Source organism: Canis aureus, chromosome 18, assembly GCF_053574225.1.
Source record: "Canis aureus isolate CA01 chromosome 18, VMU_Caureus_v.1.0, whole genome shotgun sequence".
Taxonomy (NCBI): domain Eukaryota; kingdom Metazoa; phylum Chordata; class Mammalia; order Carnivora; family Canidae; genus Canis; species Canis aureus.
Window position 1 is genome coordinate 9,564,751 of NC_135628.1, and position 18,712 is coordinate 9,583,462.

The following is an 18,712-nucleotide window of genomic DNA, read 5'->3' on the forward strand; positions in this document are numbered from 1 at the left end:
TCCAAGAGAAGAGCCTTCTCTGAATTCTTGTTCAGTGTGGATCTGATTTCCTAGCAGGTTAGAATTTTCTTTTTAAGTGTTTATATATTTAAGTAATCTCTACACCCAAGTGAGGCTCATGACCCCAGGATCAAGAGTTGCATGCTGCTCCAAATGACCCAGCCAAGTGCCCCTAGAATTTGTTATATATTTTCAAGGTGATCTCTGGCTCATGATAAGTTATACTGGTTACTGGTTAAGGTTGTCATATTAGCTTTGCCTTTAGTGTACATTAACAAAACACAAACCATGTAAAAATATTAATGGGACATCGATGTGGCAGGAATTATAAAAAAGAAATCTTGTGTTGTAATGACTCAAAGTTGGAAAGAGTAAACTAAAGTGTACCAGAGAAAAAAGTCATAAGGGCCAAGTATGTAGGAAGGGATCTGCTCATTTAGGTAGTAGAAGGTTTCCTTCTCCAGGCTCTGCTTTTGACAATGTTAATGCCTGCCCCTCTACTCTCATTTGTCACCTAGACAAGAAAGAAACTGAGGATAATTCTAAGGACTCAGCATGGTCATTTAAAAAAATTACCCGATCATTTAATTCAATTGCTCCCTCTCTCTTTAATTAAGAAACAATTCATGCTTTGCAATTTAGTCCCTTTTGACACTTAATTAGGGCTTCCAATTTGTAAGGATGAGTGCTATCAATCAAATCAGAAGAGCGGTAACGCTTGTTTGCACATTAACAGCACAGAGGTGGTTATCATCATAGATGGTCCACTCTGAACCAATGAGCAGTATTCAAACAAATTTGTTTCCAGAATTTAAGTAACTTCTCCCCAGGCACTGTGTAGCTCAGAGTCTAATAGGGTTTTACCTGTCATAAGGTAAGTAAACAGGACAGTTGGGATATGGTATACGCCCAAACTAGCATGGTGAACACTCTGACATAGGTCAATAAAATTCCAGGAGTTGCAGATGAGGTTGAGAAAGGCTTCCACAGAGATGGGAAAGCTCAGTTTCATCCTGTAGGAGAAGTTGGGACTAGCTGGGAAGAGAAGTTGGGCAAGAAATCGTGTCTAGTTGGGGTAGCTTGGGCAAGGGCGGAGAGACCCAGGGGAATGTGGTGCTGGTGGAAAAATTCAAGCAGCCTGTGAGGCTGGAGTACGAGGAGGATTGTTTGAGTGGCAAGAGGGGAGGGAGTGTGGAGTTAGGGCATGAAGGAGTTAGACCATGAAGGGCCTTCTGTGAAATACTAATGAGTCCAGATTTGTGAAAGACAAAATGCATCAGACAATTAAAGAGGTGATTTTATTCAGGCTGTCGTGAAAGGGAGAGCATTCATCAGTGAGGACAGTCTCCAGAGAGGGAGGATAGTGGAGATTTTATACAGCAAGCAAGTCACTGAAAAAAAGGTCTCTGGATTTTATCAGGGAACATACAAGGGCAGGCTGATCCTTCACAGGATTACAAAGGGTGGGGGTGGGTGGTTTCTCCCCCACCTCCAGCCTCCTTCAGCATAAGACCCAGGCCACGTTCAAAGTCATCAGACTTTGTCCTGGTTGCCCCAAGGAGGATAGTCAAGGCACTCAAGGTTTGGAAGCAGGAGTGAAGTCTGATCACATGAGGCACACCCCACTGACCGCAGCCATCACTTGCCCCTCCTCCCCCTCAGAAGAACTTGCCTGCCAACCTAACCTTGTCAGGAGGCAAGAATATATTTTTTTTTTTGAGATAAAAGAATTGCAATTCATGGTACAAGATATCGTAGCAACCCAAATAGTGCCCCACGTGAGCAAAAGTCAGGAGTTTTTTTAAGCACAAAGGGAATGCTTGTATATGTTGATTACAAAGGTTTTTCTTTTCTTTTGTTTTTTTTTATTTTTTTATTTTTTTTATTTTAATTTTTTTAATTTTTTTAATTTATTTATGATAGTCACACACAGAGAGAGAGAGAGAGAGGCAGAGACACAGGCAGAGGGAGAAGCAGGCTCCATGCACCGGGAGCCCGATGTGGGATTCGATCCCGGGTCTCCAGGATCGCGCCCTGGGCCAAAGGCAGGCGCCAAACCGCTGCGCCACCCAGGGATCCCTCTTTTGTTTTTTTTTAAACTAGTGTGGGCAGTAGGAATTCTTCTCATCTAGATCGAATATAATTGGTTACTAAGGCTTTGTCTAGAAAAGTCTCACTCTATGTAGCAAGTTGCAGGTTTTTGGGCTGAGTCCTGGGAATATTTACAGTTTGGTCCAGTTCAAAATTTCAGGGTTCTACTGGTGAGGATGCTCCTAAGCCCGTCTCCATTTAAAAACTCCTTGACATAGGTAACCCCATTTCATTTCCCCTTCCACGAGCCTCTGGCCTATCACATGCGCCTGTCTTGTTCCTCACTTTCATCTTTGACACTAACCCCAGGCTCCCCGGATCTCCGTCCAAGCATCATATCTTAGTTTGATGACCAGGAGTCTCCCATTCCTGCCTCTCGCCCTGAGGCTTGCATATACCAAGACCACCATTCCTCATAAGACTTACACCATATTTTAACCCATTTTCTTAGAGAACCTTATCTCTTTCCTCCCTTCCAACTGACTCCTTTTGATCACACCAGCCCACAGTTCCTAAACCATCGGGGGAGTATCTTGGTTAAATAGCACTTCCTGGGTAAAGGAAAGTATTGGCAAATTCTGGATTGCTGCACCAACCTAGTTAATTTTCCCTACAGTCAGCCTGTTGTCAGCCTGGACAAGGGCTGGCACTGGTGATCTACGCACCATTTCCTACAGTGTAGGGGTACAGGCAGCTGCAGCCTTGGACACACGAACAAGCTCAGTCCTGAGTTGAGCTGCTCAACTCCCAGCCACTCAAGCCCTGAGTCACACAGTAACTGGGTTTTGCAAACCTTGGGCTCCTTTGAGTTGGCTGGAATAATGATTCTCCCCAATCTGTTAGCACATAAGGGAGCATCATGTATAAGATTAATATTGTACCGTAGGATAGACTGGGGGGAAAGGGGCAGGGGAGGAACACTACAAGTTACATGGTTCTAACATTGCGTCATCAAGTCCAGCCCAAACACAGCAGTGTTTGATAGTCCTGATGGCTTCGGCTGGTGCCACACAAACTTCATTAGGTATGTAGATGTTGAATCATAGCAATAAAATTATTTTGTTCTATTCCTTTTTAAAAAAAATATTTTGTTTATTTGACAGAGAGAGCACAAAGGAGACCTTCTGCTTCAGGAAAAACAAAAACTAATAAAAGATATAACTGAGGTTATTCAAGTTTCACAAGATATAATCCAACAAATATAATACACAGCTTCCACAAGCATCCAAAAGCTTTCTGGAGATGCAAAGACCTCTAAGTAAACCCAATTACCATCATGGTAGCTGGTTGAAGGTCACAGAAAACCAAGAATGCTTATGCACTAGGGTTGGGTTTTTTGGTAGTTTTTTTTTTTTTTTTTTTTTTAAGACAGCTATCATATAAATGGCAGATCTTTATTTCTGTAACAAATGGTTTTAATGTAAAAAGGGTTGTACTATTATGAATTTAAGCAAAATTAAATTGAGCCATGGAACTTAATAATACCCTTGATAGATCATTATTCTTAACATAGCTCCCTTTGTTCTTATGTGCGTATCAAGTCCATTTGCTTCTAATATAATTTTCAAAGTAAAGCATAAGGTTTACCAATTAAATCCTTCTCCTCTCCCAGTAAATTCTACTAGCATTTCCCGTCACAGTCATCTTTTGCAATTGCATAGCAATTTCTAAGGTCCTCCAAGTGTTTTACAAGCATTAATTAAGCTTTGCAATAGCCCAGCAAGGGAGAAGACCACAGTCTACCCAGGAGTCCTCCTCGTGCTGAGGCAGTGGTTGGAATGACATTTGTTCCTGTCACTCACAATCAGCACATGGAGCTCTAACCTGTGGGAGGAGATGTGCTGATTCTGCCAGAATTACAAGTGACACCACGATGCTCCACTTGCTCTAACAAAGGAAGATGGGGTGACTTTTCCTATCAAGTAATTGCACTCATACAGTATGTGAAGATACTTATTTTTATCCATCCTTCTGAATAACTGATCCGGTTTTTCAATGTTTTGAAATCAGCTTCAAGTCAATGTTCTATGGATCCCGTTCTATTCATAAACACTGATTTAGTAGCAGAGCTTTAAACTTATGTAGCTAGCCATCGGAAAACGGGAAATGGCCATGCAGACCCTAGCTGGCGAAGTGTCTACTTCTAGACACACGTGGATCTCATCCCACCTTCGAAATGTGTATATTGAACCCTAGCCCCTCAACTGCCCTTAATGCTCAGTAGACACTGTCTGCTGAGTATGATGCCTCTTTGGCTCTCAACCCTGACTACACCTCATAACCATGTGGGGAGCTATTTTAAAATACTTCTAGAAGCTACCTTACACTAATTAAAACAGTCTCCGGGGAAGAAGCTGGGTGTGGGCATTTCATATGCCCCTGGGTTATTGCTACCAGCAGCCCTGGTTAATACCCCTTGAGGAGCAGCTGAAGTTCTCAGGAGTCAGGTGAAGCAGCTAAGCCCTTCCTGAAGGCTGTGACCTCCAATTCTAAGAAACGCCCTTTGCAAAAACCTTCTAAATTCTTTGCACTTGTCACATTGCCTTTTATGATTTCCAATTTTCTCATGTTACAAGTACCTGATTGCTGGCTTGAAACGTCATCCAGCAATAGAGAGGGACTGCCTGTACTCAACCCGTTCTCACCAGCGTTGTGAAAATTAATAAAAGGAGACCTTACTAATGTAGTCCAGAGGCCACGAGGGGAAGCTCTCACATCCTATGATTTTAGTCAATTGCAAAACCAACAGGGAGTGGTACTTTGCAAATTGATACTACTTTCACCCCAATAGGAAGAAAGGTTTTCTCCTGGCCTGGAAAAAGCCCAAAGAGAGACTGTCACAATTCAGTGAATTGAACTGAACTCCCAGTTTATTCCAATAGGCTTTTTGTTTATAAGAACCCCTCCCAACTACCCTTCCTTGGGCTTTCCTCTGCAGAAGAGCAACCGTTCCCTTTGTTTTCTGCACTTGCCTGTGGTTTTGCAATAGTTTGTGTGTACTGAATTGAAATTCCCTGCTCTTCCCAAATAAACACATTTTTGCTGGTAGAATAACTGATGGTTTTTTTTTTTTTTAAATTTATTTATGATAGTCAGAGAGAGAGAGAGAGAGAGACAGGCAGAGGGAGAAGCAGGCTCCATGTACCAGGAGCCCGACGTGGGATTCGATCCCGGGTCTCCAGGATCGCGCCCTGGGCCAAAGGCAGGCGCCAAACCACTGCGCCACCCAGGGATCCCATAACTGATGGTTTTATGTTTGAGGTTAACAAGGTCAGTGGATGTCTGCTGGGGTGTTATCCTTGGTATATTGCCTAGTGTCCATCTCGGGCTTTACTGGCTGCTCCCATGATGATAATTCTAGGCTTGGGTGCCAAAATATTACAGAGGGGAATAGCTTTATAGGACAGATGGCAGGTACCATGCCAACATATAGGCTGATGCGTCAAGGAGGACATGCTATAGACTGCAGAAGAATTGTAAAACAGATCAGCTGGGATGATACCAAAGATGTTACCTAGGTTAGCATTTAGTTAAGTCAGACATTATCCCCTCGTTAAATCTGTCATAAGATATTTTTTTCTACATGGGTCTTAATGGATGAAGATCTGCAATATTAATTATGTAGGAAAGGGAGAAGTTATGCTTCACAGCAGTGTTTGATAATCCTGATGGCTTCGGCTGGTGCCACACAAACTTCATTAGGTATGTAGATGTTGAATCATAGTAATAAAATGATTTTGTTCTATTCTTTTTTTAAAAAAAATATTTTATTTGACAGAGAGAGCACAAACAAGTGGAGCAGCAGACAGAAGGAGAGGGAGAAGCAGGCTCTCTGCTGAGCAGGGAGCCTGACATGGGGCTCGATCCCAGGACCTGGAGATCATGACCTAAGCTGAAGGCAGATGCTTAACCAACTGAGCCACCCAGATGCCCTTCATTCTTTTAAATTTTTTAAAAAATTTTTTAAATTTACCTTCTGATCATACCAAGGTAATAGGCTCAGTTTAGTGTTAATAAGTTTTTAACGTCTTTCTGGTAATGATAGTATCTCTTTTTAACGAAGAATTTGGGAAAAATGGTAACCAGCTGGAATAGAAGACCTGGTTTCATTTGTATTTATGTGTTCTCTTTTATTCATGACCAGCAATAATGTTTTCCAGTTTGGGACGGTGATTTAGAGCTTTTTTATAATCACACGTATTTAAGAAAATGTGAGTTGATTTAAAGAGATAATAACCAGGTGGTGCCCATATATAGCAAAAATTGCAAAGGGGATCTATTAGTTTACCTGGAAACTATTCCACCACTACCTTTTTTGAAGATGGACATGTTCTTAAACCAATATCATTGTCAACTTGATCTTAAGGCAAAGCATCATGCCTCATTTTTTAAAAATGAAGTAATTAATACTTTAAATTTAAATGCATCTCAGATATATCATGCACAACTATCCCTAACTTAGTTTCTAAGTGGGAAGGCTTTAATAGTGTCATATTCAACTGTTTGGGTTATTATCCATAACTTCAACTTGTTTTTAGTACTCATACTGGATTGCTTTTGAAAGCTTCAAAAAAGTTTTCTAGAAGGTAAGCATCTATTCAATTCAATGATGAACACAGATGCAAAAATTCTCAACCAAAGGTTCATACACCATGATCAAGAGGTATTTATTCCAGTAATACAAGGAGGATTCAACATCCACAGATAAATAATTAATAAAACTAAGGATAAAAGTCTTATGATCCTCTCAATAAACACAGAAAACATTGGACAAAATTCAAGATCCATTCATGTTCATGATAGAAGTCTCAACACATTGGGTATAAAGGGAACAGACCACAACACAGTAAAGGCCATATATGACAAACCCCCAGCTAACATACTCAACTGTGAAACACTGAAAGCTTTTCTTCTAAGATCAATAACAAGACAAGGGTGACCACTCTCAGTACTTTTATTCAACATACTAACTGGATGTCCTAGCTGGAGCAATTAAGCAAGGAAATAAAAGGTACCCAAATCAGAAAGGAAGAAGTAAAGTTGTCTCATATTATATGCAGATGACATGATATTTAATATAGAAAACTCTGAAGACAATTGCAAAAAACTGATAGAATTAATGAATTCACTAAAGTTGCAAGATACAAAATTAATGTAAAAATCATTTGCATTTCTATATGCCAACAACAGAAAGAGAAATTAAGAAAATAATCCCATTTACAATAGCATCAAAACCAAAAAAATACATAGGAATAAATTTAACCAGTGAGGTGAATTATCTGTGCACTGAAAACTATACACTATTGTTGAAAGAAATTGAAGACACAAATAAATGAAAAGATATTCCATGTTGATGGATTGGAAGAATATTGCTAAAATGTCCATACTACTCAAAGCCATCTCCAGAATTGATACGACTCTTACCAAAATTCCAATTTTGTCACAGAAATAAAGACAATCCTAAAATTTCTATGGAACCCCAAAAGACTCCCAAATAGCCTAAGCAATCCTGGGAAAGAAAAACAAAGTTGATTTTGTTTTCAAACCATGCTACTGATTTCAAACCATGTTACAAAGCTATAGCTATCAAACATTGTAGTACTAGCATAAAAACACACATTTAGGGACACCTGGGTGGCTCAGCGGTTGAGCATCTGTCTGACTTTGGCTAAGGGGGTGATCCCTGAGTCCTAGGATGGAGTCCCATATCAGGCTCCTTGCATGGAGCCTGCTTCTCCCTCTGCATATGTCTCTGTCTCTGTCTCTCTCATGAATAAATAAAATCTTTAAACACACACACACACACACAAAAACCCACACACATTTACCAATGGAACAGAATAGAAAGCCCAGAAATAAACACACACACATATGGTCAATTTACGACACAAGAATATACATATAATAGACATAAATCGAGTTGGAAAAACTGGACAGCTATATTCCAAAGAATAAAAGTGAACAATAAATATATATATCAGCTCAAAATGGATTAAAGACTTGAATGTAAGTCCTGAAACCCTAAAACTCCTCCAAGAAAATAAAAGGTAAGCTCCTGGATGTTGGCCTTGGCAATGAATTTTTGGGGAGTTGACATCAAAAGCAAAGGAAACAAAAGGAAAACAACCAAGTGGGACTACATCCAATAAAAAGCTTCTATGCAGCAAAGAAAACTATCAACAGAATGAAAAGGCAACCAAGGAATGGGAGAAAATTTTTGCAAACCATGTATCTGATAAAGGATTAACATTCAAAATATACAAAAAGTTTATATAACTCAGTAGCGAAATAAAAACCAACTCCATTTAAAAAATGGGCAGAGAACCTGAATAGACATTTGTCAAAAAAAGACATACAGATGGCCAACAGGTACGTGAGAAGGTATTCTACAGCACTCATCATCAGGGGAAGGCGCCGATGTGCTTTCACATCCTGTGAGATGGAGCTCGATCTGTTGATTAACAAAAAGACAAGCAATAGCAAGGCAGGGAGGTGGAGCAAAGGGAGCCCGGTTTGCAGGGGGTGGGAATGTAGACTGGCACAGCCCACAGGCGCCGGGAAAACCAATACGGAGCTTCCTCAATAACTTACACACAGAACTACCTTATGACCCAGCAATCCCACTTCTGGTTATATATCCAAAGGAAATGAAATCCTCATCTTGGAAAGCTATCTGCACCCCCATGTTCATAGCAGCATTATTATTCACTAGGGCCAAGGTAGGACAACAACCTAAGCGTCCATCAACAAATGGTTAAAGGATACCTATGGAATATTATTCAGCTGTAAGAAGAAGGAAAATCTGTCATTCTAACTCTCTGGATACCAAGCAGGTGTCCTACAATTCAATTCTGACAAACTAAGTGTTTGTCAGCACAGAACCCACAAGTTACAGGCTCAGTTTCCCCAAGACTGCCTCCCACTTCAGGTGCCAGGAACAAGTAGTCAGTCCCCTAGATTGGCCTATGGTTCTGTCCAATGTGGCTACAAGTTGGCGGTCCCGCCTCAGGTTCAGTAATTTGCTGTAATGACCCACAGAACTCCAGAAAACACTTTCGTTCCCTGGCTGATTACAAAAGAGATGACAAAAGACACAGTTGAATAGCCAGATGACGAGGTACAAAGAGTTAAACAAGAAAGGATCCAGAGTCCAGAAGCTTCTGTGCCACCTTCTCAGCTTGTGTATATGTTCACCGACCCAGAAACTCTCCTACTCCTGAATTTATGGAGGCTTCATATAAAGTAGTCCTGTTTATTTCAATCTCTGGCTCCCTCCCCTCCCCAGAGGATGAAGATTGGAGCTAAAAATTCAAAGTTTCAAATCATGGCTTGGTCTTTCTTTTGGCCAGCCCTCATCCAGGAGCCCACCAGGAGTCACTTTATTGACACAAAAGATGACCCTATTACTGGGAATATGACAAGGATTTAGGAGCTTGTGCCAGGAAATAGGATCAAACACCAAATATCAGAACAAAGGATGCTCTTGGCACCTCTTTTACTTTACTCTTACCAGGAAATGACAAGGTGTTTTTTTTTTTTTTTTTTTTTAGGAGATTTGGGTCAGGAACTGGGGAGAGAGACCAACACATTTTTTTCTTAGTTCACAGAACAAAACAGACACCTATAGCCTAGTTAATGGTATCCCACCAATGTCAGTGTCCTGGTGTTGGTATTCCACTACAGCTACAGAAGAAGGGGAAAGGATATACCAGACTACCATTTGTATAACTTCCTGTGAGTCTTCAGTAACTATTTCAAAGTAAGTAGTTTTTTTTTAAAGTACACTTAATCTTTCCAGAAACGCAGTGATTATTTTTAAGACCAGAGACATGACATATGTGATTTCTACTCTATCTACTCGAACATGCAGAAGCACAAGCACATTTCTGCTATCTACCCAAAGGTGTGAGAAAAATCATCAACAGGTGTGAACCTGTGTAAATAAACTTTCTGAGAGATGTTAACAGAATCCACTCTTTGGAGCTAGGACAGAAATACTTGCCTTATGCATTAGGTGGTCTCCAGTTTACCTGCCAAAGTTGCAAAAAGGATACTTAGGGCCAAAACTTTTTGGAAGGATGAAGAGATGAAATACAAACAGCCTCTTTTGTAGAGAAAATCAGCAGTAGTTGACAGGTTTCTCTGCTCGGCTCCTCTGCAGGCGACTCCCGCACCTTGCCCTGCGGGGTGTGCTACGGTGCTGGGGTGGCGAGGTGGTGGTGGGGAGACACCTTCCTCTGTCTTGGGAAACTCATCACAAGTAAAAAATAAATAAGTGTCAACCGTGGTGAAACTCAAAATCCCCCATCCCAATGCAGCTCACTTTCTTGTTTTCTTTCCACGGCCTTTGTCTAATCAGCCACTCTGCATGTGGGCACCCCGCGAGATGGCAAACAGGCAGATTGCAAACAGGCACTGGCGCATAGGGCCCTCCCTTAGCTCACTCTACAACTCTTTTCATCTAAAAATCCTGGGACTTCAAACTCAGAAACCATGTCTGAAGCAAAAATAACAAAGGAAGCCTTCGTATAAAGACAGATTCTCAGGCTCCTTAGGTGGTGCCACTTACAACACAGGGGAAGCGTCTGGAAAATCAGCTTTGTTCTGTGGAGTGAATTAGCCTTTAAGGCTCCACAGTTGCCAAAGCACCAGAAGTCCTTCTTGCGCTGTTACCTCTCAGCACACTTGAGGGCCCGAGTGCTGGGCTCACAGATGGAGAATTCAGGTGAGTTACCTGGACAGCTCACATCTTCCCTGCACCCCTCTCATCCTTATTATTGTTACCCATCGGGTACAGGGGGCGTGCGTTTACACAACTCAGTATGCACTTCGTGTGCGGCTACACGAAGCCATTGGAGTCATCTGGTACTTGAGGAGCTTGAGTGTTTTAGAACTTCCACGGTGAACACAAGTCAGAAATTCGCAAACATTCGTGTGTGCAACAGAAGCGATGACTTTGGTGCAGAAATGGTGTCTGCTGTACTGAAGGCCCTGTGGCTGACTTAGTGGATTTTTTTTTAAGATTTTTTTTTTTTTTTTTTTTTTTTATTCAGAGAGACACAGACAGAGAGAGAGGCAGAGACATAGGCAGAGGGAGAAGCAGTCTCCATGCAGGGAGCCCGACGGGGAACTCGATCCCGGGACTCCAGGATCACACCCTGGGCCAAAGGTGGGCGCTCAACTACTGAGCCACCCAGGGTGGATTTTTAAGAAGTTTTCACTCTTCCACTCGCACAAGGCCGCCAGTTGGGCTACTGGCTCTGGGACCATGTTTCAAAGGCTACACCACCCTATTTCACGACTGGCCAAACAAAGCTTTTTCTAATCAGGAGGCAGGGGCGCCTGTGTGGCTTAATGGGTTAAGCGTCGGACTCTTGATTTCAGCTCAGGTCCCCATCTCAGGGTTGTGAGATCAAGCCCTCCTGTGCAGAGCCTGCTTAAGATTCTCGCTCTCCCTCTCCCTCTACCCTCCTTCCCCCAAATAAAACGACAGTGTGAAAAACAGCACCAACAGCACGAAGCAGCAGCCTCTTCTTAAGTAACACCAGCATGTAACTGAAATACGGCTCCGAGCCCAGAGCTTGTAGAGACGCCCTGCTTACAGATTGACGTTTGCAGCCCGTTACACATTTGAGGTCAATCATCAAACGTCCAGAAACGCATATACTGAGAGGCTCTCTTTCTACCCTGAACCAAAAAGATCATGGCCTTGTATTAGTTTTCTCTTTCCGATCTAACAAACGACTTCAGCAACTTAAAACGTTCCAAACTTATTATCTTATAATTCTGTAGGTCAGAATTCGGATACAGTTACGGGGCTGGAGTCAAGGTGTTGGCAGGGCAGCATTTCTTTTTGGAGGCTCCAGGGAGGAACCTGTTTTCTTACCTTTTCTGGCTCGCAGAGGTCGTTCATATTCCTGAGCTCGTGGCCTCCTTCCTCCATGTTCAAAGCCAGTGAGAGGAATTCAAGTCCCTTTAATGCTGCCATGTTCCTGGTCATCTGCAGCTGAGGATGCTTTTCTGCTTTTAAGCACTCCTGTGAGTAGATTGGATTCACCTAGATAATTCAGACTAATCTCCACATCTCCAGATCCTTAACTTTCACCATCTCTGCAAAGTCCCTACTGCCACGCAGGATACATTCACAAGTTCTGGGGATTAGGAGGTGGGCATCTGTAGGGGCTATGGTTTTGCCACCGTAGGCTTCTGCACAGAAGTATGCCCGGCTCGTGGTAGACTGTGTGTCTTAGCTTGGGCCGCTGTAACAAAGCACCATAGACAGGGTGGCTTATAAATAGCAGAAACCCACTTCTCACAGTTCTGGAAGCTGGAAGTCTGAGAGAATGCTGGCAGCCGGATCAGGTTCTAGTGAAGGCCCTCTTCCAAGTTGCAGACTGTCAATTTCTTTTTTCTTTTCTTTTTTTTTTTTTTTTTTTGTTCGGACTGTCAATTTTTTACCGTATCCTCACATGATGGAGAGCACGATGAGAAGAAGCAAGGGTTCTCATGTTTTTGTTTTTTTTTTATAAGGGTACCAAGCCCATTCCTGAAGTCCCCACCCTCGTGACCCCATTACCTCCCAAAGGCCCCCCTCTTAATACCATCCCGTTGGTGATTAGGATTTCAGTGTATGAATCTAGGGACACACAAACATCCAGTCCATATCACCAGAGGACGATCTCTTGGTGCTTCTGTTTTAACAAAACACAGATAATGGAAAGCTTGGGAAATTACTGACATGGACTCCCATCAGCTGTTACAATTCAGAGATTTACATTTCAAATCATGCACAGCCCTATTACTTTGATGAGAAGGCTGTGGCCCTTCAATCATTGCAACTTGGAAATTTTTTTTTTTGGTAAAGATTTATTTATTCATGAGAGACAGAGAGAGAGTGGGGGGGGAGAGGCAGAGACACAGGCAGAGGGAGAAGCAGGCTCCATGCAGGGAGCCCGATGTGGGACTCGATCCTGGGACTTTGGGATCATGCCCTGAGCTGAAGGCAGACACTCAACTGCCAAACCACCCAGACACCCACAACCTGGGAATTTAGATCATGTGATGGGAAGCTCATGATCTACCATCCAAGAGGAAGAAGGATTCACATTGATTACGTTTCTACTCTTCAAGGAGACTCATCTTTATGAACTGTACCACTCAGGTGCCCTTGACCTCTGCCTAAAGGTTGACTTTGGTCAATAGCCTGCACTAGCAGATCAGGAGGTATGATGAGAACTTGAGGAATTGATTCGGTCAATCCCCATCCCTTTGGGCCCCAGTTTGGCAGTGCCTGCTTTCTTCTACCTCATATTACAGCTTCTCTTGACTATTCCCTCTCCTGCGGCTACAGGTCTCTCTGAGTTCTGGTGAGCACTCCTTCCCCGTGGTCCTGGAGGTCTAGAGGTGGTAATGGCCCCCACTGTTGTTAGCCCGTGTATGGCTCACCATTCCTTGCTGGTCCTGCTTACTTCTGCCCACACCCCGACTAACACTTCCTTTATTAAACTCTCCTCAATTATCTTATTTCTACGTGCCAACCATCTCTTGCCAGCACCCTGTCTGATACACCTGGATGTGTCAGCATCTTGTGATCTTGGCCAAGTTACTCAACCTTCTCGAACCTCAGCATTTTCATATGTAAGATGGAGATAAAAATAGCTACCCCTATGCTGGTGGCGACAACTAAATTATTTAATTCATATACAGCTTAACTTAACACAGTGTTTGGCACACAGTGAACATTTAAGTATATTTTTGTCAAAATAAAGGAAATGAATTCTCTGAGGAACCGAAAGCTCCATCTGGATCCAAATGTTCCACCACATTACTTCTTAAAATGTACTTTTGGCTCCAATGAAAAAGTTTTATTTTGAGCAACCATTAAACCAAGGTCTTTGGATTTACCCATAACTAACTGTTAATAATGCTGTTCAAGGTACCACCCAAATAGTCCTCATGTACTGAGGGAGGTACAAATCCAAGTATATTTACTTTATAATTTGATACTTCTGGAATTTTCCAGTATGACACTGAGTCTCTGCTTTCTAGTTTTCTGGATATAGAACAATTTAAATAATGTAAGCAGAGAACTGTTACAGTAGATTAGGTAATATTTAGGAAATAAAAGTCTGTCTATAAATCAGTTCAGACTCTCTAACTGCTTCTCAGCTTACAAAAAGTTTACACCAGGATCTACTTACAGCTATAAGAATATAAATGTAGAATTTTTAAAAGGACATTCAACTTTTAAAAGGTGATTTTTTTTTAAAGTGATGTTTGTCATGGAATCAGGAAAAGGATAAAATTGCAAAAACTGCAAGAAGTCCATCAGTATTTTGGCACATGCTGATCCAAATTGAGAGAGACAGAGACAGAGAATTGGAGTTTCCCATGTCACCTTTCCAGATATGGATGAAAAAAACTTATAACAGCCAGCATCAGACCCTTTAGGCAGTCTTGCTGTTGTTGGTTTCAGACTATCTAAGAGAATGGAAGGGAGCACGGGTGTGGGTGGGAGGTACTAGAGGAAAATCCACAATGAGTGGTTCAAGCTTTATAAAATTTAAGTTGTTCACCTTGCTGTGATTTAACCTCTGTTTCCCAATATCTTTGGTAAAGCCTGCTACACGCTCAAATGTCTCATCTGTGTGATTTTCTCAAGAAGAAAATGGGGCTCCAGTCCACATCTGGGTTAGTACAAGAGTGGGGGCAGGGAGGCCAGACCAAAGGGCAAGAGGAGGTCAGCAGAAGTGGGAACTCAGAGCAGATATAATTATAGAAACATGATCCTGAAGGCCTTTGTGCAAGTATCAGGGAGAGTTGTTAGACTTACCACAGGACAGAGAACAAAGAATTTAAACCAACTTTATTTAAATCTGAAAGGGCAGGATCACCTCAGCTGATAACTGAATTTGTCAGGGATCCCAGTGAAAAAATAGAAATATGAAATTAGAGCTACTGGTGTCAATCTGTTAGAATAGCTATATTTTTACTGTTAGTGTTTTCTTGACCCCATATTTCAATAGTTCTTGCTAAATCTATAGCAAAAAACAAAATAAGAGCTTCTAGTCCATTAAAAGGTTAGTCAAATTTTTTGCCTTGACAAAAGACAGCCATTGCTAAAACACTGTATCAACTACTGAGAAAATGCAGTTCATGGCCTTGGACTTAACCACATGAAGACTTTAAAATGTCTTATTTGGTTAGTTAGTTATTCACAGTCAAGCATTTATTGAGTTCCAAATCTATGCTGGCATATGAAATGACTACAAGCCATTGCCTTATCCTGTGATATCTCACCATTTAGGGGTTAACTACAAAATGCTAGATGACATCAATGCTCAAGAGCACTGTTGTCAAAAAAAAAATAGAAAGGCACATGCCCACCATATACACCCATAGACTCACACACACCCTCTCATTTTGGGCATCTACAGGCTTTACAATGATCTCTAAACCCATGTGGTTTGCATTGATCACAACAGTTGCTAAAATTTTACAATTTGTAATGATCATAGTCTCTTTGCCAACTTTTTGTAGAGCTTAAGATTTTTACCCAGGGCTTATGGCTTCACATGTCTCTCCAAGCCAAGAAAAGCCTTATGTAACAATGATATTCTAGGTCGTTGTCCATCAAAGAACCCAGATTCTGTTAGGCCACCTCCAGTGGAAGTGGTTGTTTGGAGGACTTTCTATACTTATCTCTTAGCTTGTGTAAAGGATATAAAAATCGACAGTGACCTTTTTTTATAAAAGTAACTGAGCAATTTAACAGGACAGTTTCTGGAGACCTTTAAAGGTGAAAGTAAATTTTTGATTTTTGTTCATTATGTTGCCTTGGCTTCATTATATGAAAGTCACCTCATATTTATCAATCCTGGGGGGCACCTGGATGGCTTAGCCGGTTAAATATGTCACTCCTGATCTCGGCTCAGATCTTGATCTCAGGGTCAGGCCCCATATTGGGCTCCACGCTGGGTATGGAGTCTACTGAAAAACAACAAACAAACAAAAACAACATAACAACAAGATATTTATTAATCACCTGCTTTCCTGAAAACCAATGTACCCAGGGAGTTTATAGATAAGTGCAGGGACAAAGCAAGCAAATTCAAAAAATTTATATTTGAAATAACCTAATGTCTAATTTTATGTATTAGCTTTACTAGGCCACAATGTCTACATTTTGGTTAAACATTTATTCTGGATGTTTCTGTACAGGTATCTTTTGGGTGAGATTAACGTTTAAACTGGTAGACTTTGAATAAAGCACGTTACCCTCCATAGTGTGGGAAAGCCTCATGCAATCAGATGAAAACCTTAATAGAACAAAGACTGACCTCTCACCCTAGCAAGAAAGAGTTCTGTCTTTGGACTCAAACTATAACTCTTCCCTGAGTCTTCAGCCCACCAACTTTACCCATCAGATTTTGGTCTTGCCAAGCCTTTATAATCACATGAGTCAATTCCTTAAAATAAATTATCTCTCTGTCTCGATCTCTCTCTATGCTATTGGTTCTGTTTCTTTGGAGAGCCCTAACTAATATACTACCAAATTAGAGTTTAGGTGTAATATCCATAACAACAAAAAAAAAGTCTTAAAAAGTCTTTGCCAAGTATTCACACTTGCAGGATTATTCTAGAGAAAAATGTGGATGTTGCAGTTTGATTTTTTAAATCATTCCAAGTAATCCTAGCTCAATCTCCTGAAGCAAAGGTTGTAGTTCTGAGTAATTGCACCAGGCAGTACTTATGCAACAAATATTTGGAGGAAGGGGGCACCTATTTTATGTGAAACACTGTTCTAAGTGCTGGGGATAAAGCAGTGAATTACGGAGACAAAAATTCCTGTTTTCATGGAGTTTGTATCCTAGTGGATGGGGATAGACAACAAATAAATTTATATTAGTCTGATGGTGATGAGTGCAAAGGGACTAAAATAATCACCCTACTTTAGGGTGGAGAGTGATGAGATAATTGTGTTTATGTGATTTCATATAGGGTGTTTGGAGTCAGTGACATTTCAGCAAAGACCTAAATGTAATGAAAGAGAGAGTCATGCAGATTTGTGAGTAGGAAGGGTTCCAGGCACTGGGAGTAGTAAGGGCCCAGGCTATGGGGCAGGAATGAGTTCATGGTACTAGAGGAACACAAAGAGGGCAGTATGTCTCGAGAGGCGTGAGCAAAGGATTGTGTAGGAAATGAAGCCAGAGGAGTTTCCATGACTTGACTCTGTAGACCCCAACAAAAATTGAAAAGAAGTCTGAGGACATAGTCTCGGGGCACTCCAGTGTTTAGAGGTCAGGAAAGTAGTCGCATGGAGTCAAAGAGACTGAGGAGGGGGAGCAGGGACGTAGAAGAAAAATCCAGAGAAAGTGGGATCTTGAAGGAAGTGTTTCAGATAAAGGGGGAGTGATCAAAACAGGTCAATTAAAACGAGGACCGGGCATTCATCATTGGGTCTATCTATGTGGAGGTTTATTATAATCTTGCTAATAGGAATTTGGGTACAACAGAGGAAACAAAAGTGTAATTGTAGTCCATTTGAGAATGACTTAGAGGAAAGGAAGTGTAGACAAAAATACTGGAATGCCTTGAGGAGAGTGCTGGAGAAGTTCACCAAGAATACTCACTCGGCCTCAGGGGTGACGACTGTCAAAGATCATCCTGGCCTTGCCGCCCGGTGCAGAGATTCCATGCGGTCCCCCGACCCCAGAGCTCATGGCTCCCCACCCAGAACACGTGGTAGGGGAGCAGAAAGTGGGCCTCGGTGAGGACGGGATGAAAGCACGGGTGACCCTTTCCAGCGGAGCTATGCGGAGGCCTCTGACCATGTTGCGGAGCACCCATATGGCCTTCAGGAAGGTGACAGAGGAAACGGTGGACCCCTGAGCCGGGCACCCTCTCAGGTCAGGCATTGCTGACATCCTGGCCTGCACCACGAAGCCAGGCTTCACCACAGCCTACAGAAATGTTACGGAGTTCAAAACGCTGAGGGGCTTGGTGCTACGTGGTAGCCCGACAGAGAGACACTTGTTTGTGTACAGAGTTGACTTCCCACCTTTGGGAAGGTGACAGAGGAAATGGTGCACCCCTGTGCCGGGCACCCCCTCAGGTCAAACATTGTTGACATCCTGGCCTGCACGCTGACTCCAGGCTTCCCCACAGCCTACAGAAATGTTAGGGAGTTGAAAACGCTGAGGGGTTTGGTGCTACATGGTAGCCTGACAGAAAGAACTTTTTGTGCACAGAGTTGACTTCCCACCTTCGCTTCGAGCACATTTACTGACCAAAAAGACAGACACAAAGTACAGACTTTCTGTTGGTATCCAGGAGAAGATTCAGCTGAGAGCTCTCCTTGCCATTTTCCAGGTCACCAGGGACCTGACTGTCACAGAGGCTTAGAGGCTGAGCCTGTTCACGGCCAGTTGGCAGGCCCTGTGGTGATTGGAGAACAGGAAACTGAGTCACGGGCTAATATGCTGCCCAGGCTGGGTAGTGAGGCCAGTCGCCCCGAATTGTGGGAACCTCTGTCCCCGGCACCGGTGGGCAAAGGTTGAAAAAGTACCGTGTCTGTGGCTATTTGGAGCAGGTATAAAACCATCAGAACAGACAGCTGTCT

At 42.2% G+C, this 18,712-nt stretch overlaps 1 pseudogene; it reads left to right on the plus strand.

The window, feature by feature from the left end:
* Nucleotides 1-9,955: 9,955 nt before the first annotated feature.
* LOC144288468 (replication factor C subunit 5-like) lies at nucleotides 9,956-18,495 on the plus strand (annotated as a pseudogene).
* The last annotated feature ends 217 nt before the right edge of the window (nucleotides 18,496-18,712 follow it).